A 21,254-nucleotide genomic window follows, 5' to 3' on the forward strand; every position below is an offset into this window, starting at 1 on the left:
CATCGTGGAACCGTGGGAGTGGGGGGTGGGTGGGAGGTGGGCAGGGGGCCAGGGAGCAGGCCCTGCGGAGCCTGGCCTCCATGCCAACAGGCCTCTGTCACCTTTGATCTCTAGACTTCAGGAGGGCTGGGAGGCAGGAGAACGGTGAGAACAGCCACCAGCTCCCTCCCACACAGCTCTGTGGGGCTTGTTGAAATAGATTCTTCGACCATCCGTGTAGGGCTCTGAGGTTTATAAAGGCTTCTCACAAGTTTTGGCTTGTTGGAACCTCAGTACTCTTTGAGTTTTTGTGAGCAGCTCCATTTCACAGAAAAGGAAAACTGAGACTGGGCCCAGGGACAGGGCTTGCCTAAGGCCACACAGCAAGTTAGAGGTAGAGGCCAGAATTGAAAGCAGGGCCGGGAATCCCAGTTAGATGCTTTCTCACAGATGAGGAGTTTGAGGCTCAGAGATGGGCAGTGACTTGCCTAAGTCACACAGCAGGAAGGAGCAGAGGGCTTGAGAGAAAATAGAGTCCTTATTTCAAACCCTGAGCCTTCTCCGTGATCCCATGCTGCAGCCCCGCGTGCCAGAGGTCATTCACAGTGACGTTAGGACGGTGTCATCCACAGGTGACCAGGGACATGGACCAGGTGAGCAGAGACAATCTGAGGCAGAGAAGGAAGGCTTCCTGATGGAGGTGGCCCCTGAGCTGAGCCAAGTAGGGATTATAGGGACAAGTGGGAATTAACCAGGGAAGCAGCAGGAGAGGACAGTGCAGGCAGAGGAAACTGGAGTGTTGAAGCCAGGCGGTTGTGTGAGGGGGAACCCCAAACACTTCGCTGTTGTTCGAGTGTGATGTGGGGGGCCGAAGTGCTCTCCAGGGCCTTGTCAGGCAGGTCCAGGAGTAGCGATTTTAAGTTGAGGGCAACTTCAGAGGGAAGCCACTGAAGGTTTTTCAGCAGGGCAAGGCATGATGACTGTACCCCAAGCAGAAGGCACTGGTAGGGGCAGGCCCACAACCCCCGCTTCCCAACTCAGCCTGGAGCCGTGGGGCGGCAAAGTTGTGAGAATCGTCGGTTTGCCTTGGGATCTCAAGCCTGATCCCCTGCCGCTGCAGGAAAGCGGCCTCCATGGGGAGCCAGGTCTGGGTCTGACCCACTGAGCATCAGGGAGCCATGCAGCATTGGGTGGGGCTGGGGTTGGGAAGGGAGAGAGAGCAGGGGACCAGCTTGCCAGGCCTTCCTCCGTTAGCGCTGGGCCGCCTAGGCGTGGTAGGCACAGTGGCTGAGTCAGGTTTTCCTGGGACCTGACCCTTGCTGGGCCTGCCTGGTTGGCCACCCTGGCTCTGTTACTGGGCTGTGGCTCTTGGCCATCACCACCGACAGGGAGCAAGCCTGCAATCCCACAGCAATCCGGGCACTCGAGGGGCCCAAGCCCCATTCCCAAAGCAACTCAGCTACCGATGTCCCCATTGGTGAGCAGAGGTGGACACAGGGAATGGCTGAGCCTGGATAGGAGATGGTCTCATGGGCTCCCTCCCTCATTGCCCTGATGGATATGAAGCCCTCCGAGGACGCTGACCTCTGAGCTGCAGACTGGGATCTGTGCTCAAAGGCCAGTGGACAGCTGTCTGGAGCCTCCAACAGACCCCATGATGGGCTAGAGGGGACATTTTATTTCTTTTTTTTTTTTTTTTTTTTTAATTAAAATAAACCCAGCTCTGCCCTCTAGAGGGCCTAGAGGCAGCGACACCCCTATAGCAATAAACACATCTGGCTCCCAGATCTTGGCTCCTAAGCACCACTCTCTAATGAAAGAACCCGGGACTCCTTAGAAAAGTGGCTGATTCCAGGGCTGAGGCAGGGAACGTACAGGATGAATCTGGAGCATCCTGTAGGAATAGAAGGTAAGGAAATGCTCAAAACAAATAAATAAATGGGGGGATGTCAGACCCAGGAGCTGGCCTCAAAGAAGTTCCCCATGGCCAAACCTGGAGCAGGGTGAACAGGACAAATAACACAGAAATAAACTGTAGCCCAGATACATACCCACGAGTCCAAACTGATAGAAATAGTGGTGGAAGAAATAAACAAATAGGGGACACCGGACACACTTTCCTCGGAGAAGAGCTCCGCATAATTCATGCAGATTCTCACCTCCAGATCCAGGCTTGGAATGTGAACTGGACCTGGGGACACCCTTCCAAAGAGAGGAACTGCAGAAAGGGTTAAAAAAAAAAGAGGGGGGAACAAATTTTACAGTGCAGAAACCCAGCAAACACTACTGTAACCCAAGCTGACATCATCAGTGAAAACAGAGTCCGGGAAGAAGGGATATATGTTGCTTGAATTCCAAATCAGGTATCAGCAAACACTTACATGGGATTTACTGGTACCAACTGCTAATCTCAGTGCTTTGCTCGTGTCTACTTGTTTGATAGTCACAACGACCCTTTGAGGTGTGGGTTCCACTGTTATCCCATTTTATAGATTTGAATACTGAGGCACATGGAAGTCATGTAACTTGCCAGAGTCACCCGGCACATGCATGGCTGTTGCAGGAATCAGGCCGATGCCGCAGAGCCCCTAATAAAATGCTTTTCTGGGGGCGCCTGGCTGGTGCAGTCAGTGAAGCCTGCCACTCTTGATTTCAGGGTTGTGAGTTCGAGCCCCACATTGGGTGTAGAGATGACTTTAAAAAAAAAAATGCTTTTCTGTTTGTCACTCTCAACTGCCAAGACAGGACATTGTCGCTACCTCTGCCACATTGGGAACCTCCCTAGATACAATCTGAAAGCACTGGTTCTGGGGAAACTGAGGCCACATAACCTGCCCAGGGTCTCCAAATACCTCAGTGCCCCATGCCCTGGGCACTCAGACTGGGGCAGAGGGAGGAGAGGATGGAGATAGGTTTGCTGCTTCCCCCTTTCCCTTGGTGGGCGCTGGGCACCGGAGCCACAAAGATGAATCTGGCCCCCTCTCTTCCCTCAGAGAGTTCTCAGCCGCAGACAGGAGCGGGCCTACAGCAGGAGCTAAGAGGGTCAAGGGAGGCTAAGAAGGAGGGGAGTTGGGGGTATGGGAACCAGAAGGGGACACCTGATCTAGCCTGAAAGGTTAAGGTGGGCTTCCTGGAAGAGGAGAAGCCACCCAAGCTGAAACACAGGTCAAGTGGGAGTCTGCCAGGTGAAGTGGAGAGAAGGGGCCCCCAGAAGAGCCTATCCCTGGCCTCCGTACTCCAGACTTCTGAGGATAGGGCCTGAGTCTCCTGCACCAGACCAGGACAAGCCACACTCTGGTTCCAACAACACCCTAGCCCCTGGCTGTCATGGCATGAGCAGCCCTATGATGCCAGCCCCGCTCTCATCCCCGCCCCAAGCAGAGCCTTGATCTCCGACCTCAGTTGTCGTAGCTGGGAAGTGGGCTCTCAGCCCGCTGCCTTCCCCTAGCCCTGAGCTACAGGGGCCCTGGCAGACCTTTGATACAACAGCGAAGCCCCGAAGGAGGTAAAGCAGCAATTAGGAGGGTGCTGGTGGGGGTTGCCCTCCTTTTCAGCTGCTCCCAGTCTAGGTGGCAAGTTCAAACAGTATCACCGGGCACGGGGCTCAGATTTCCTAATTAATTAGCAAATCCTGGAGGACTGGGCAGGTTCTCCGCCCTCCTACCAACCCCACCTCCAGCTGTGGCCCACGGCCCAGGACAGGGCCTGCGGCAGAGCAGATGCTGCTAGAACAGAGGTTGAGGAAATGAGCGCTGGGGTTCTCGGCTCTGGGGCTCTGTGCCTTCACCCACACCGAGCTTTATGCCTGGATCTCTGGCTCCCCAGAGCCGAGTCAGGCATCTAGCAGGCCCTCAATAAATACATGCTCAATAAACAAACGAATGAGGGGAACAGGGGCCTTAGGACCCAGTGGGGAGCCATTTGGAGCCAGATTATTCAATATCCCAAAAAGAGGTTGTGTTGGGCCGGGGGAGTGTTGGTGGAGGGCGTGTGTGACACCGTCATGGTTACCACGGGCCGGCTGGAACCACACAGGCAGTAAAGGAGAAGGGATCAGCATTTCTGAACGCCTACTATGTGCTGATCAGAGTGCCAAGCCTGAGACCCACGTTGTCTTACTGAAGGATCACAATGACCCTGCAAAGCATGGATTTACCCCCACTTTACAGATGGGGAACACAGAGGCTCGGCACCGTGATTCCTCAGCCAGAAGGTGACAAAGCAGAATTATGAGACAAGGGTCTTCTTGTCCCACCGCCTGCTGCTGAGTGACATTTGGGGGTCTTAGGGGTTCTTGGGAAGCAGGGTGGGAAGAGGAAGTCAGGGGCTCTATTGGGCACCTATTGAATTTCCTGGGGGAACCTGGGCATGTCCCGCAGTGTCTCTGGGTCTCAGTTTGTCCATTTGTAATGTGGAGGGCTGGAAATCCGTCTCAGCTGGGATGAGGGGCTCCTGCCCGCCCCCCATAATCTGCCCCGGCTCTCTTCCCAGGCATTCCCCAGCAGCAGGCCCCGCTCCAGCCCCTCGGGGTCTGGCTTCCCAATCCGACCCTTGTCAGCCAGTTTCTGTCGGCAGAACCAGACCCTGGTTTCTGGGAAACTGTGGCCGCATCCCGCCCTGACAGGGATGGGGGCCCCTCTCTCCCCCGGGCCTGGGCCCCATTTCAGCAGCCTCATCACATTCCCCAGTGGCCTCCGCAGCCTGGATGGACGGATGCAGTTTCCACACTGGTCTGGCAGAGCCAGGCGGCTGCATGACCAGGTCTCCTGCTGGGTGGAGGGGGCCTCCGCCTCTCCAAGGACCAGGCCTCAGGGTCAGTTAGATCAACCCCAGCATCTGGGCACAGACAGATGCACGCCCCCCTCCCCCCCACCCCAGGACGCATCGGCTATGCCCACCTCCCCCAGACTCTGCACCGACCAGCCCACTCTGACTCCCCAAACCTACCCGGCTTCCCCATCTGAGCTCTCCCCGCCCCCATAGCCCCTCCCTATCTCTGCCTGTGAAAACTGTCCTCAGCCTCCCAGACCCAGCCGGGGTTCCCCATCCTCTGAGAGACCCCCCAGAACCACTCCTGCTCCCTGAATTGGGAAAAAACCACCCCAGCTCTCCCCTGGCCACCTTCAGCCCATGGATGAGTGGAGATACAATGGGCCTCAGACGTGTGTCCGTCTGCCCCCAATTCATCCTCTGAGCAGCTCAACTTCCTTTCTTCAAGAACTATGCAGTGGAACTGTTACTATCTACTCCAGGGGTGGGGGCACTGTGTACCCCATTTGTCCAGGACCCGACTTACATGGATTGTCCTCTATAATTAGCAGTATGTTCTTCTTTGCTCTCTGTCCCCATTGGGATGATAATTTATTCGGTCACCCCACCACGAGACACGGAGAAGGGAGGGGCTTTCCCAAAGCCCTAGAGCTAGCAAGTGGCAGAGTCAGGCTTTGAACCCGGCACCTCACCCCAGAGCCCTGCTCCTCCCTGATGGGTTTGGGCATGAACGAGCCTAGAACATTCTCCAGGGCCTACCATGCGCCATCCATTGCCTGGAGCTCTTCCCCACACCCCTGGCCTGACACATCGGCTTCCTCTGACCTTTGGGCTCATGTGTGCACCCCCATCCCCCTTCTTACAGGTGACCTGGACCCCCTACCATATTTCTTTCCTACACTTTTGATCCGTTGCAACTATGGGCTCCCATGATGTGATAACTCTCTGTCATCGACGCCCACCTCCTGCCAGTGGCCAGTTCCAGGAGGGCGAGGACAAGTCTGTTTTGTGGCTCCCTGGATCCCCACCAGGGTGCCCCCACCCATCTGATGAAGGAACCAACCAATGGTAATTGGCACCAGGGAGAAGATCGGGGGTGGGAGAACCCAGGTGTTGCCCTCACAGACTCCCCGGCCTGCTGGGGAGAAAGGCCCAAGGGGAACATCCAGAGTGCCTGAAAGGTAAATTCTGTGGCTTGCCGAGCATGGGAACTGGGGGACCCAGAGGAAGGCCACGGGCTCAGTCTAGGGCAGGTCAGGGAAGGCTTCCTGGAGGAGGTGGTGTCCGAGCTGACTGGAAGGGCGGGGTAGTAGGGGGAGAATGGAGTGTGTTGGGCTCAGGAGCTGAGGCAGAAGCTGAAGCTGTGAGTGCAGGGCGGGCCGCAGGGGTGGGCGGGGGCTGAACGAAGACGACCTTGTTGCCCTGCTGAGGATTTGATTTTTATCCTAAGGGTGGGCACCAGGGAGCGGCTCAGTAGTTTTCAACTGGGGGAAGGGAAGGTGGGCAAGAAAAATCTCAACTTGCATGTTTTTAAAAATTCTGTTGTCCTTTTGTAAAAAAAAAAAAAAAAAATGTGTTTGTGTGTGTGTTGACTTACAAAAAGAAAAGCCGATTTATTTGTGCGCCCCTGTGGGACCAGAGTCCCTCCTGCCTGGCCCTCAGAGCGGGCTCTTCAGAACGGCTCCCAGGATGGAGCCATGGAGGCTGCAGGTGTCCCCAGTCCCATCCCCCACACCCCATCCCCAGCCATCTGTCTGCGAAGGTCCATTGTGGTGGCCTCTGACATCATGGCAGGGGGCAGCGTGATGTCACAGGGCTCCTTTGTGGCTGGGGAAGGCGAGGTGGCCCCCACTGGAGGCCCCCTTCCCACTCCCGCCCAATCCTATTAAGCATGGGCTAGGGACAAAGGAAGGCACTTTGTGTTTTAACCCTGTCTGAAGTGAGTCACAGGCGGCAGAGGGAGGGGATGGCAAGAGGTTGTCCATTCCAGAGCCTGTCACCTCCCCCAGCTGGGCCTGCAGGTCAGGCCGTTGGCCCCTGCTCTCACCACCAGTCAGAGTCCCTTGCCAGGCCTTGTACCTCTCTCAGATCTGGGGCAGAGCCTGTGATGGGAGGCTACAGGCAGGACCTCCTCTTGTGGCCCCTAAATGGTGATATGGCCACCTTCAGCCCATGAGATGAGGGAGGCCCGGCCAGGAACCCTGGGCTGGGAGAAGGAGGCAGAGTCAGCTGGAGCCAGAGAAGGTAGCTTCAGGGCATAGAGGGGAACCAAGGCCTAGAGAGGAGCAGGCCTCGTCCCCCAGCAGCATCAATGAGCACTTATTAAACTCCTACTGAGAGCCACGCTGGTCTACGCTGTGGGTTGTCTGATCCCTGGAACTCTGGAAGGTGGCAGCCAGGACCAACCCCACAGACCTGGCTACTCAGAACAGGCATTCTGGGAGGGAGGCCCAGTTTGGGGACAGCTACGTTCTTCCTCCTTCTCCCAGGTGTCTATGAGGGAGGAGGGGCCAGGACTCCCTGAGGCTCAAGCCCACGGGTCAGAGGGCCTGATTTCCAGTTCCTCTTCTGCAGTGAACTTGCATACCCTCCCCTCACTGAGCCTCTGTGTACCCGTCTGTAAAATGGGACAAATCGGACCCTTCTCCCAGGGTGGTGGTAAGGACTGGATGAAATCATGTGAGCGCCCTACGGGGGGTGGGGGGCAGGGTGCCTCAGGGCTGGCACCACCACCTCAACCCCCATCCTGGGACATCTGCCCTTAGCCAAGCCCCCTCCCAGGTGGTGTCCAGACCCCCTGAAGGCCGTGTCTGGCCAGTGTCTGGGAGGAGGGTGCAGCCGACTGGAGGCGCCTTGGTGGGGTAGGGCAGAATCTTCAGGAGAGGCTCAGCCCCCACACCCCCCAGCAGCCTCGCCATCTTTGGCAGAGTCCTCGGGCATGCAAGGAGGCTGGGGGGGGGGGCTCCATTTCAGGCAACAAAGCCCCCTTTCTACCCAGCCTGAGGAATGCCTGGCACCCCTCTCCCCTCCGCCTCCATCTATGTGGGGACGCAGACCCCAGGGTTCACTCCGTGGGGCCCAGGCTGGGCACTGGCCCTGCCCTGAGCCTGCGAGGCCACCCAGGCCCTTTACCCCCCCCTCCCCCCACCGCCCTTTACCCCTGCCCCCCACCGCCCCGCGCCGCTCGGCTGCAGGCCCCCACACACATACACACACGTACCCACATGCATCCCCCAAACAGCCCAGCCCTCAGATCGGAACCCCAGCTCAGTCCAGAATCCCAGGCGGCCTGGAGCAAACGGGTCCACAGCCGGCCGGGCTGGAGAAAGGGCCCAAGCCGAGGACCCTGCCTCGCCTTGGCTGTTCCTGATGTCTTTGTGCTTGTTGTTGTTTTTAAAAATACCCTCACTTGGCAAAGCAAAAAGTCACAGCTCCTCCACCCACACCTGCCCCAATTTTTGAATCGTCCCAGCCTCTGAGCCCCTGACTCTGTTCCTACCCCCTATGTTTACCAAGGAGGCTGCAGAGGCTGCAGAGCCCGGTCAGGCAGGGACTGGTGTGGGGGTGTTAGGAGGAGTGCGGGGAGGGCCGCGTGTCTGCGCTGCAGACTCTCATCCTGGCCAGGGCTGGGGAAGAACAGGTCTCCGTGGTGAAGGGGGGACCCCTTGCGCAGATGAGAACAGCAAGACTCCGAGGGGAGGAGCCCAACGTTACCCAGTGAGGAGCGGAGGGAGGAGCTCCATGGGTGGGAGGGATGGTCAGAGGCACTGAGCCCCTAGATCCCCTCCCAGCCACTGCTGCCCGCACCCAGCCCCGGGCCTCAGCTAGGGCAGGCCCAACCTGGAGGCTGGTGCTCAGGCCCGGGCTGTTGCCCTGGTCTTGACCCCTGAGCAGGATCTGCCCCTCCTGCCTCAGCCCTGGCCAGACTCTGCCCAGACACCTCAGGAATGTGGGGGGAGGGGGACTCGGGGAAAGAGGGGGCCTGGGGTCCAGGGGTGGACAGAACAAAGAAGCCACGTGTCTGGGACTCTCCCTGCACCCCAGGGGGCTGCACCACATCTGGAGGGGGGAGCTGCTGAGAGTGGCTCAGGCCCCTATGTGCTGTGTGTCCCTGGGTATGCTGCTGCCATTCTCTGGTTTCCCGGGCTGCAGAATTGACTTCAGGATGAGGGGATGGGAGGCAGAGGAGCCTGCTGAAGGCCTGAGGTTGGGAATCCTGGCAGAGAGTAGAGAGAAGTGGGGGGCCAACCCTGCGGTGGGCTCCTCTCCCAGCCTCCTCACTCAGCCTCAGGAATCGCCTTAATTACAGCGTCAGCTTCCCTGTGCTTCCTGCCATAAACCCAGGAATCTAAATTAGAAGGCAGGAGGCCGGCTCCCCCTTCCCTTCGACCCCCCAAGTCTGCCGGGAAGTTCTCCTGGAGACAGGCCTCCGGTGGGGGGCCAACTACAGGGGTACCCAGGGCCCAGGCTGGGGGAGTCTGTGAGGCCAGGGGGCTGGTGGTTGTCCACAGAATCCTCAGCCGGCCACTGCCGAGGGCCTGCTGCATGCCAGGCACGGGGCTAATCTAGCCCTTTGATCCTCCCATCGCAAGACTGACGTCAAGACTCTTTGTTACAGAGGAGGAAACTGAGGCACGAGGCCAGGGTCACCCGGGGCCTTGGTGGCTGAGCCAGCTGGACCCAGGTCTCTGGCTCCCAGGCCTGGGTTGGCAGCCTTCACGGAAGGCAGAGGGGAGGGTGGGGAACAGCAGAGATGGCTAGTCCATCCTGGCCATCCTAGTGACATCCTAGGGGCCGGACGCCCCAGGGGGAGATGGGAGGTGGTTGAGGGGAGGGGGCTGAGGGGCTGCTTGGCAGAGACCAGGCAGGGTGTAGGCCGCTGGATTCCGAGCAGAGTCTGCCTTCCGCAAGCCTGGCTGGGGCCTCACCCTTTCCCAGGACCTGGCCAGGTAGATCGGGGCTGGGCTGGGGCCCTCTGATGGACAGTGAGGCCCAGCCAGAGAGCAGAGTGTGTTGGTGTGTGTGTGTGTGTGTGTGTGCGTATGTGTGTATGTGTGTGTGCATGCTTGGGTGTGTGTGTGCGCAGTTTGCATCTGTGGGTACTCGTGTGTGACATGGAGGGCATGTGTGCGTGCGTGTGGTGGGGAAGTGAGGTCATCTGGGCAGAAGGGAGCTGAGCTTGTCCAAACCACTGGAGCCACTGGGGGAGAGAGAGACAGACTTGGGGGGGAGCGGGGTACAGCGGGGGGGGGGGGTGGGGTGGGGGAAGGCCTGAGGGAGGGAAAGGGACCAAGGCAGAGAGGAGACAGTGAAGGACAGAGACAGAGACAGAGGGATGAGGTGGGATGGGAGGCAGACAGACAGACAGACAGATAGGATGACGGAGGATGTCGGGGCAGTGGTAGGGAGACCAGGGGAGGCCCAAGAGACACTCCAAGACAGGATGGAAGTTTGACAAAGGGAAACCCAGAGAGCAGAGCACAGGGGCGGAGCTGCCCTGGAGAAGGGGGCTCAGGGGGGGCTTCCCACTCTGCCACCCCTGAGTGGGGGGCAGAGGGAGGAGCGCTCATGTCTGCTTTTTGTCCTGATCTGTGTGTCTGAGATCACCCATCCCTAAGAGAATTTTTTGAGGACCTCTTACTCATGGATTCCAGGGGTGGGGTCCACCTGAAGGAGCCAGAGCTCAGAGACTGGAGAGCCCAGGGAGTGGTCCCTGGGGTGTGCCCTGAGAGCAGGGGGGCCGGGAGGGGATGAGGGGGGAGGCCAGAGGGTGACTTTGGATGGAGGGGCGGTATGGAGGTGACAGAGATGGAGGAGGCTGGGGCAGAGCAGGGTCAGGCCCTTCCAGGGGGCAGGTCCACTTCTCCCAGCCACATCCCAGCCCCTGTGACCCTCCCATTATCCAACTGCCCTCAGTGGCTTCTAAGTGGCTTCCAAGACCCCATGGGCCCTGCAACCTGGCCTGACTCCCCCGCCCCCACCGCCAAGGACATCTGGCAATGTCTGGAGACATTTTTGTTTGTCACAGTTGGAGGTGTGTGCTGCTAACAGTATCCGGTGGGTAGAGGCCAGGGATGCTGCTGAACGTTCTATAACATACAGACCAGCTCCTACAACAAAGAATCATCCAACATACTCCCTACTCCTCTGTTCCCTGAGCATGCCAAATCAGTCCCTGCCTCAGGGCCTTTGCACTTGCTGTTAGCCCTAACCAGAATGCGCTCTCCCCACATCATCACACAGCTTGTCTACTTATTCTTCCAGAATCTGCTCAACCATTTCCCCCTTAGAGCAGTTTTTCCCCACACTGCCACCTCCTTCCACACTAAATAAACCTCAGTTTATTTCCCTCCCAGCACTTATGCCCAAATCGTGACGCTCTTGTTTATTTATTCAAAACCTTATTATAGTTTGTCTACCCTCCAATTGGCTGTGAGCTCCATAAAGACTAGGGATTTGGCTTTCAGCAATACCCAGACGCTGAGTACTGGGTGTGAAAATTGAGAGCTCACTTAGAACAGCCAGAGGCTATTTTAAGCACTTTGCTTAGAACACTTTGCATATATTAATTTATTTCAGTCCTGTGAAGTAGGCACCATTGGTATGCCCATTTCACAGACGGGGAAGCGGAGGGTCAGAGATGTTAAGTAACTGGCCCAAAGTGACACAGCTAGCCAGTGCATGAGCTGAGATCTGAACCCAGGGCAGCTGGCTTTGGAGTTTCATGCCCTAACTTGATATAGCCTCTCTGCAAATATGACAGCGTCTCGGTAACCCAGACCCCCGTGCCTCCCACTCCCTGAGAAGGACTATCCCCCCTGCTGTACCCTCGCTCTCTCACCTCTCCCCCCTGCCCCAGATCTGGGGTGTTGCTATCGGCAGAAGTGGGGCTTCTGAAAACGAGGAGGCCGGGGTGCTCCCTGTCTCTGCTCCAAGCCAGCATGGAAATATGAGGTCCTCGTTGGCAGACTCTGACAGGGGAGACTCGGGGACCCAGACGTGGGGGCTCCTCACCACAAGGCTCCCCCACCACAGCCACAGCTGCCCTGAGTCACTGCTGAGTCTTTCAGGCACCCCGGGAGCTGGGGAGCAGGCGCGTGGCCTTCCTCGTGCCTCCCTAGTAGGAGGGCAATGCTGGCATCGGGGTGAATCTGAGGGCTGGGCTGAGCCCCGCAAGGGGCCCTTTCTAGCCCAGCTGGAAGGCCCTGATGAAGACCTACAACGAGGAGGGACGGTCTCCGAAGGGAGAATAGGAGGCTGTGGATGCCCTGGCTGGCTGGGGATGGGACAGGAACTTGGAAGGCTGCCTGGAGCCCTTTGCTGCCCGGTTCCCAGCTAGGAGGCCACGCTCTCTCATAGCCAACTGCCTCTTCCTCTGTCACATCCCGGGGCCCTCTCTGCCGGGCTCTCTGATTAATCCAGCAGCCGGCCCAGTGGCCCCAAAACGTCTTTCCCTCACCCTGGCCCCTCTCCCAACCTCCGTGGACCGGATCAGGGAGAGACTGGACCTGGAACCTGCCAGGAAGTGCTTTAATCCGCCTTCAATCGACTAGCTTTGCCTCCTCCCACGTGGTCAGAGCGCAGACACTGAGCTCCACGGCTGAGTTCACATTTTGCTTCGCCACTCACCTGCTGTGTGATCTCGGGCAAGTGTCGTGGTCTCTCTGAGCGCCCAGTTTTCCCACACAGGGAAGGTAAATAGGGCTTTGGGAGGCTATGCTGGATGAGCCCTAGAGTGCTGAGCACAGTGCTCAGCCTGTGATAAGTGTTTGACTGCAGGAGTTGTTCTTGCTCTTTTTTCTCTGAGAAGAATTTCCTGAGGCCCCTAGAACACACAGACTGCCTGAGAGCAACCCCCAGCCCAGATACAGCTCGATTCTGAGGGCTTCCCAGGCAGGCACTCCACATTTCCATCCTGGCTTTGCCATTGGGTTGCTGTGTGATCTGAGCAAGTCGCCATCCCTCTCTGGGCCTCAAGCTCTGGGTCTGAACAACGACCAGCTGGCTTGAATGATCATGGAGAATAGTTCCTGTGAGGATCACCTCCCCCAACCCCCAGGTTTGAATCCTGACTCTGACATTGACTGTGACCTTGGCAAGTGACCTCTCTCTGCCTCCATGTTCCACTCTAAAGGGGGAACAATAATAGCATCTACCTACAGAATTAAGTGAGTTAATACATGGCAAGTGCTTACAAGAAGTCTGGTACACGGTTAGTGCTCCACAGATGCTGGCCATTACTCTTAGCTAACATTATCTGTAAGGATTTTTTTTTTCCAATTGAGATATGATTGACGTACCATAAGATCACCTTTTGAAATCATACCCTTGAGTTGTTTTTAGTAGACTCACAAGGTTGTGCGGCTGTTAACACTGATTCCAGAATCTTTTCCTCACCCCGAGATGAAACCCTATACCTATTAGTCACTCCCATCTCCATACCACCACCACCACCCCCGCAACCTCGAATCTACTTTCTGTCTCTGTGGCTTTGCCCATTCTGGACATTTCATATAAATGCAATAGGCAGCCTCGGGTCTGGCTTCTTTCATTTAGGGCAAATGTTTTCAAGATTTGTTCCTGGGGTGCCTGAGTGGCTCAGTCGGCTAAGCAGCTGCCTTCGACTCAGGTCATGATCCTAGGGTCCTGGGATCGAGCCCCGCATTGGGCTCCCTGCTTGGTGAGAAGCCTGCTTCTCTCTCTCCCTCTGCTGCTCCCCCTGTTTGTGCTCTCTCTCAACCAAAAAATAAAATATATTTTTAAAAGATTTTATTTATTTATTTAACACACACGGAGAGAGAGAGAGATCACAAGTAGGCAGAGAGGCAGGCAGATAGAGAGGGGGAAGCAGGCTCCCCGCTGAGCAGAGAGCCCGATGAGGGGCTCGATCCCAGGACCCTGAGATCATGACCTGAGCCGAAGGCAGAGACTTAACCCACTGAGCCACCCAGGCGCCCCGCAAAAAATAAAATCTTAAAAAAAAAAAAAAAAAGGAGCTGCTCACGGCTCACTCTACTTGAATAAACCAGCCAGGAACCCTGGTGCAAGCTTTTTCTAAACATGTTTTTCCCTCTCTTCAGTTATCTTCCCTGGAGTGGAATTGCTGGGTCATAGGGTAACTCCACGGTTAGCTTTTTGAGGTGCTGCCAAATGGTTTTCCAAAGTGACTGCATCATTTTAGTTATTTTTAAAGTTGTTTTTTTTTTTTTCCAGTAATCTCTACACCCCGTAGGGGGCTCAAACTTACGACACCAGTATCAGGAGTCACACGCTGTTCTGGCTGAGCCAGCTGGGTGCCCCTTCTGCACCATTTTACATTCCCACTGGCGGTGTGTGAGTTTCCAATTCCTCCACACCCTTGCCAGCCGTGGCTAATGTCTTCTTTTGTATTGTAACCATCGTAGTGGGTGTGAAGTGGTATCTCACTGTGGTTTTGATTTACATTTTCCCAATGACTAATGATCTAAGTGTCTTTACGTGTGCTTATTGGTCATTCACATATCTTCTTTGGAGAATATCCATTCAAATCCCCTGCCCAGGGGCGCCTGGGTGGCTCAGTGGGTTAAAGCCTCTGCCTTCAGCTCCAGCCATGATCCCAGGGCCCTGGGATTGAGCCCCACATCGGGCTCTCTGCTCAGCAGGGAGCCTGCTCCCGCCCACCCCCCCGCCCCCCCACCCCGCCTGCCTCTCTGCCTGCTTGTGATCTCTCTGTCAAATAAATAAATAAATAAATAAATAAATAAATAAATAAATAATCTTTAAAAAAAAATCCCTTGCCCATTTCTAAATTGGGTTATTTCTCACTTTATTGTTGTGTTCTTTATATATTCTAGATACTGGGCCCTTATTAGACATCTGGGTGGCAAATATTTCCTCCAGTCTGTGGAGGAAATATTTGCTTCTAAGTTTTTTAGAATAAAATAAAAGCTTCTAAGTTTTTTTTCTTTAAAGATTGTATTTATTTGACAGAGAGAGAGCATAAGCAGGGGGAGAGGCAGGCAGAGGGAGAAGCAGGCTCCCCAAAGAGCTGGGAGCCTGACATGGAGCTCGATCCCAGGCCCAAAGATCATGACCTGAGCCGAAGGCAGACGCTGAACCCACTGAGCCACCCAGGAGCCCCTTTTCACTTCTTAATAGTTTCCTTGGAAGCATAAAACTTTTTAATTTTGGTCAAGTCATGTATCTATTTTTTTCTTTGCTTCTGCTTAGATGTTGTATGGAAGAAACAGTTGCCTAATCCAAGGTCACACCTGTTTTCTCCTAACAGTTTTATCATTTTAGAGCTTAGATTTCGGATTTTGATCCATTTTGAGTTAATGATGGACATACATGGTGGACAGGGCGTGAGGCAGAGTTCCAGCTTCACTCTTCTGCACGTGAAAATCTAGTCGTCCCAGCATTATTTGTTGAAAAGATTCTTTTCCCATTGAATTTTCCTGGCACCTTTGTCAAAAATCAATTGATCAGGGGCACCTGGGTCTCTGGTTTGTGAGTCTGAGCCCCACATTGGGCACAGAGATTATTATTATTTTTTTTTATTTTTTTTAAGATTTTATTTATTTATTTGACAGACAGAGATTACAGGTAGGCAGAGAGGCAGTCAGAGAGAGGAGGAAGCAGGCTCCCCGCTGAGCAGAGAGCCCGATGTGGGGCTCGATCCCAGGACCCTGAGATCATGACCTGAGCTGAAGGCAGAGGCTTAACACACTGAGCCACCCAGGCGCCCAAGGAGATAATATTTAAACTGAGGCTTGAAGGATGTATAGCAATTGCCCAGCACAGGGGTGGGAGAGGGCAGGGCGTTCCAGGCAGAACGAAGATCTGTCTTCACAGAGGTGAAGAGATGTCTTCACGGAGAGGTGAATCAGGAGAGAGAAGTAGGGGGCCAAGACGTGAGAGTGGGAGGTAGGTTTGGCACCCCTGTCTGGCTTTCTGGACAGAGATGGGGCTACACTTGAGGGAAAACAAACTTCCTTGACCTTCTGTACTAAGCAGTTCCTTTCAGGAAAGGTCCCAGTCCTTGGCTCCTTCCAATCCCTCAGCTTCGGCCCCTTTCCTGTCCTCCTGCCTGGGGCAGAATGGAGGGAGGCCACATCCCCTTGCCGCAGGAGAAGCAGGATGTGGAGTTGAATGAAGCCACAGAGACTGTTTCCCTCAGTGGCCCCTGCCAGACTGTCCTCTGTACAGGCCCTGGGGCCCTTCCTGTGGCACTTCTGTCTCCATCTTGTTTGACTTGGACGGGGGCCCTGACAGAGAGGAGGGACAGGGTGTGGGGGCCCTGAGCCCTGAGCCCTCAGGAATGGTTCCAACTAATACTGTTCTCTATCCAGCCAGGATTCTAGGGACTGGGGACAGATAGGACCCCAGTCCGTCACCTGCTCCCTGGGTCACTCCAACAGCAAGCCTGGCAGGGGAAAGCTGGTTAACCCCAGGGGGCCAGGAGTTGAGGACAGACTAGGTGTCCATCCTGACCACTGAAAGGTTTATAGCACAGAGCTGGGGGAGTGATCCGAGACGGGGAGGGGATTCCCCTCCCTTCACTTAGTCCTCTCGGCCCCACCCCACCCTATGATCCAGATAGAGAAACTGAGGCTCAGGTCACCCGACAAATGAGAAGCAGAGGCAAGACCTGAACCCAGGTCTCCTGACTCCTGGCCCAGTGCTCACTCCCTCCTCTGGTCCTCCCACACAGATGTCGGATGCCCAGACCTGGTGGGGGTGTTTGGGGTGGTTTCAAGGCTCTCGTCTGGGCTGTGGTGGATGGAGCCGGCAGGTGCTGTAGGAGGTAACCATCCCCCAGCCCCGAGAGCCTGAAACGGCCTCCTGGGAGCAGAGAGAGATTGCAGGCTCCTCTCCCTTCCCGTCATGCTCCATCAGAAGCCGACACTTTCCTGGCCCAAGACTGCGGAGGCGTCAACAAAATGGACTGAACAAACACATCTTGCTCAGTTGTCCTAAGACTCTGTCGATGCTTTCCAGCCAGGGACCCCCAGAAACACACCTGAGCAAAGCTGGGCTGACTGTTCCCAGTGAGGAGGGGGAAAGCAGCCCTCAGGAGGGCGCAGGGCACCAGGCAGCAGGAGCTGGCCGGGTGTGGGAAGGGGTCTGGGTGGGGTTCCCTGGGTGGCTCAGTGGGTTAAAGCCTCTGCCTTTGGCTCAGGTCATGATCCCAGGGTCCTGGAATGGAGCCCCGCATCGGGCTCTCTGCTCAGCAGGGAGCCTGCTTCCCCCCACTCTCTCTGCCTGCTTGTGATCTCTCTCTCTCTGTCAAATAAATAAATAAAATCTTTTTAAAAAGTGTTTAAAAAAGGAAGGGGTCTGGGTGGCTGATGGGTGCTCCTGGGGAGGACTCGGGGGAGGTGGAGCCCTGCTCTCAATTGGCCGCAGTCAGGGAGCAGCCATAATTCTGGGATTGGGTATCTCAATCATTTTAATCTAGAAAGGAAGAGGAACGAATTGAAGCCAAAGCTGTGTTTGGCAAAGAAGCAGCTGTCACTCCTGCAGCCAGAGAGAGGGACGTCTGGTCATTTCTGTGGTTTGGACCGTGTGCATTTTTGTCTGTGTGTAGACACGATTACGGAGTGGTCTTGTCTTTGTCTTATCCGTCAAGGTCATTGGGTGGCCTCACCGGATGCTGGTGATCTGTGAAATTGCTTGTGTTCCAGGGAGCACGCCATGGCCTAACGGGGAGGGCCAGGCTGTCCGGGGCTGGTTTTCTCTTTCTCCATGTGAGGGGGAGCCAGCACGGAGCCCTGCAAAGCAAGCCACGTCGCGCAGGGTGCCCGTGAGGGGTACATGTCAGCCACGCTTTGTCTGTCTGTCCTAAGTCTACAGAGGAAGCTCTGCAGGGAAGCCAGGAGGCTTTGGAGTCCGGCCGGGGCGCGGATCCTGACCTCGTTCACGCTCTTGGACAAGCCACTTCCCCTCCTGCAACTTCATCCACTCCACAGATATGTAACCAACACCTGCTGTCTGCCAGGGACCGGGGGCCTTGGGCAAGTGCCTTAACTCTCTGGGATTCAGTTTACCCCTCCAGAGAATGGGAATGATCTTGGTACCTAAGATAGACTAGTGCCTGTCTCCCAGGGCTGCTGTCAGGTTCAGTGCAAAACTGCGTGGGGGGTCTCGAGCACAGTTCGGCCTATGTCACCTGTACTTTCCAGGGTCCCTGCCTCCCTGACCAGCCCTGCCTTGTGGCGCCTTCATGAGCAGGGAAGCAGGAGGGGCGTGCTCTGGGTACAGCCTGCTTTGGAGAGTGAGTCCCCAGCCCCCTTGCCCAGGGACCCAAGGCCCCACTGGTCCCCAAGCAGGTCTGTTGGGGGTTCCCTCCCAAAGGGGGTGATCTCTAGCTCCCGGGCTTTCCCCAGAGCCGTGGTGCCAACGTGGGGACTAGGGCCTGGGGAGGCAGAGAGGGTGCCAAGGCGGGGGTGGACGAGGGCAGGCACCGTCCTGTCTTCTCCAGGCGTGGAGGAAGGGGTGGTGACAGGAGGGTGTGAGAGGCCACGGCAGAAGGAAGTTTGTGTACCCACGGGAGGTGGCAGGCGGAGGGCCCCTTAACATGGGTCTGAGTGGCGTGGCAGGAGGGGCCTCCCAGCCGGGCGCTGTGTGGGCAGGTGTGTACACGTGCGTGGGCAAGGCCGCATGCACACTCGTGTGTGTGTGTGTGTGTGTGATGCCCCCACCATGATGGGTCTTGAAAACAGCCTGAATTTAGGATTCAAACTAGTCTGGGTCCATTCCCAGCTGAGTGAAGTTCTGGCCGTGTGAACTTGGCCCGGGCACTTACGTGCTCTGAGCCTCATTATTTATCCCACCTGTACACCTTGAGCTCTCGATGGGTGCCAGGCCCTGGGGAGAGAGGGGCACCCAAGGCAGAGCCCAGGCTCCCATGCAACCAGCCTTACTTGCCCCGTCTTTAAAGCGGAGGCTACAACTCCCATCTCCCAGATCACATCTGTAGAGTATGGGGCATAGGGTCTAAGTGCTCGGTGGGACACCTGTTGTCCTCAGGCTTCTGGAAACCGTGGAGCTGCACCCCTTCTCCCAAAGGACACAGCTCTCAGCTGGTAGGAACGGCAACCAAGGGGGCCCTCCTTCGGGGCATGATCCAGTTCCCAGACTGCTCTGCTCTGCCGGCGTGGGCCCTGGGAAAGAGTGGCCAAGGCATCTAAGATGGGTCGGACGAGGGGGAGGCCTCGGCATTCCAAGAACCTTGGCGCCTTCCCAGCACCAGGGAAGAAACGTTGGGGGGGGGCGGGTATGGAGGACAAAGATCCTCTGTGGGCCCCCTTCAGTCAACCAACCGCACACACCCACCCAGTATGGGCACAGGTGTGGGATGGAAACTCCTCCAACAAGTTGGGACACCCTCATTCCCCTGGGCGGGGCTGATGGGGAGGGGGCTGGGGAAAGGGCAGAGGGGGTGGCTGCCAACTCCCCACTGGCTGCTGTTTACACCCAAGCGATGAGCTGGTTCTTGGCTTCCCTGCCTTCTCACCTGGCCAGGTGTGCCAGGAAACGCCGGCTGCCTCTGCCTGGCTTTAGTCGGCATTCAATGCTCTGGCCTTGCTGGATTTGGGCAAAAGCAACTTCTCTGAGTCTGGGGGACAGCAGCTCCTCTCGCAGGGGATGGCGGGTAGGGCCTCAGGCACCCCTGGGCTAGAAAGCATGATGCCCTGGAGAAGGGGTTGGTGACCTCTCTTCCACATCAGTGGGCTGTGGTGCGTCTCAGTAGGCGTGGCTGCGTTTACCAGCCCAGAAGGCAGGTGGGGCAGAAGCAGATGGGTGCTAAAGTGGGAAGATTCTGGGGTTAGAGCCGAGAGAGTCATTTCAGACCAAGGACTGATGCTGGAGTCAGAAGGGGATGCTTATGGGGCCAGTGGTCTGATCCGTCTCAGGGTCTGTCTTTGCAGGGCTGGGGAGTCAGGCCAGGAGAGATGGGGGAGAGGGCTGCGGGGGGGTGGGGGCTGGATCCCATCCCCTCTCCTTCATACCAAGTGAAGGGCATGAAGACCCTGTGCCCAGCCTATACCCCCACCCATTCCCTCACACACCGCCAGCCCTCCCCCTGCAGAGAAGTCAGCTGGGGAGTTGTACGGTTAGATTTGCAGGACGATCACGGGCAGATCCCTTTAACCTCTTGGAGCCCCAGTTTCCTCTTCCGCACGATGGGCAGATGGTGTCTATGTGGGGCACCTTGAATATGCTACGCCTCCTTGCACATGGTTTCATTTTTCCCTCCTGCCGGCCCTCCGAGGCAAGCACCACTATAGCCCCATTTGACAGATGAGGAAACTGGGACTTATTGGGAGTTCGAGGGAGACTGGTGGTGAGCTAAGATGTCTTTACCCTGTGTTCCCCCTTCTACTCCCCATTCCCTCTCTCAGAGAGCAGAACTAGGCAATACCGCAGCCTGGGTGTGTGGGAGCTGGCGGGAGAGACGGCGGCCAAGTTTAAGGTCCCGGCTCACCCCAGTCACAGGGGACTTCTCATGCAGGCAGACTCTTCTCTTCCATTGCCTTCCCTTAAGCAACAGGTCAGGGCTATGGGGACGGCTCCTCTAATGATGCTGATTGGTGTCCGGGTTCTCCCTGCCCCCCACTGAGGCTCTGTCCCCCACCCGCCACCTCCAGCTCACAGGGTGAATGTTGGCCCCCCAAGGGACACCTGCTTCCTCGCCCGCCCTCCTGCTGTCCAGGTGAGGGCTCTGCCTCCCTACGCTGTGCCTGTTCCTGCTACTTTGTGCGCTGCTGCCTGGCTCTGGGCACCCCCTGCCCGGGGCTTTTGGTGCTGGGGTGTCCAGGGAGAAGCAGGGAGGCATTCTGTGCTGACCCACTTCCAAGCTGGCTTTGTTCTGTGTTCAAAGAAGATACAAGAGTTTTAACACACCAGCAGCCTGTGGGTACTTCCTCTGGCGGGGAGGGGCAACCAGGAATGACCCCAGGGAGATTGCACTTGTAATTCCTCTACTCTTCCCTGAACCCTGGCCCCCCGCTCCTTGCGGGCCCCGGCCGCCACCCAAGCTGGGGCCTCCAGTCTCCTCCCTCCTGGCAGGCTCAGCTGAACCCTCCCTTCTCTTGTGCTGAAACCTTCAGTGGCCCCACTTGGCTTCCTGATAAATTCTGACCACTGGGTCTGGCATTCAGGGCTCTCTATGGGGCGACCAGCGGTGCCGTGGACCACCTGGGCCCCAGGAGCCTTCTCCCTGCTGACTTCCTGGCCCCGAGTCTGCTCTGAGCCTCTTCTAGCAGTGAGGGACACAATGGTTCCATGAGTTCCCAAGGGGAACTGAGGCCCAGAAGGGAGACTACACCTTGTTCCAAGTCTTCTGGCCAGGCATTCTGGCAGAAGCCCAACTCTTCTCCCTTGGGCCTTGCTTCCGTGCGCACTGGGCCCCTTGGGTGCCAGCTGCCAGCGGGCAGGGCTGAGCCTTCCTCCCCCCTGGATGGCCACCCTGATTCCTGTAGGCTAGAGCTGATGAGCAGGTGGTCAGCCCGTGCAAATCA

This window comes from Lutra lutra, chromosome 4, assembly GCF_902655055.1.
Source record: "Lutra lutra chromosome 4, mLutLut1.2, whole genome shotgun sequence".
Lineage (NCBI taxonomy): Eukaryota > Metazoa > Chordata > Mammalia > Carnivora > Mustelidae > Lutra > Lutra lutra.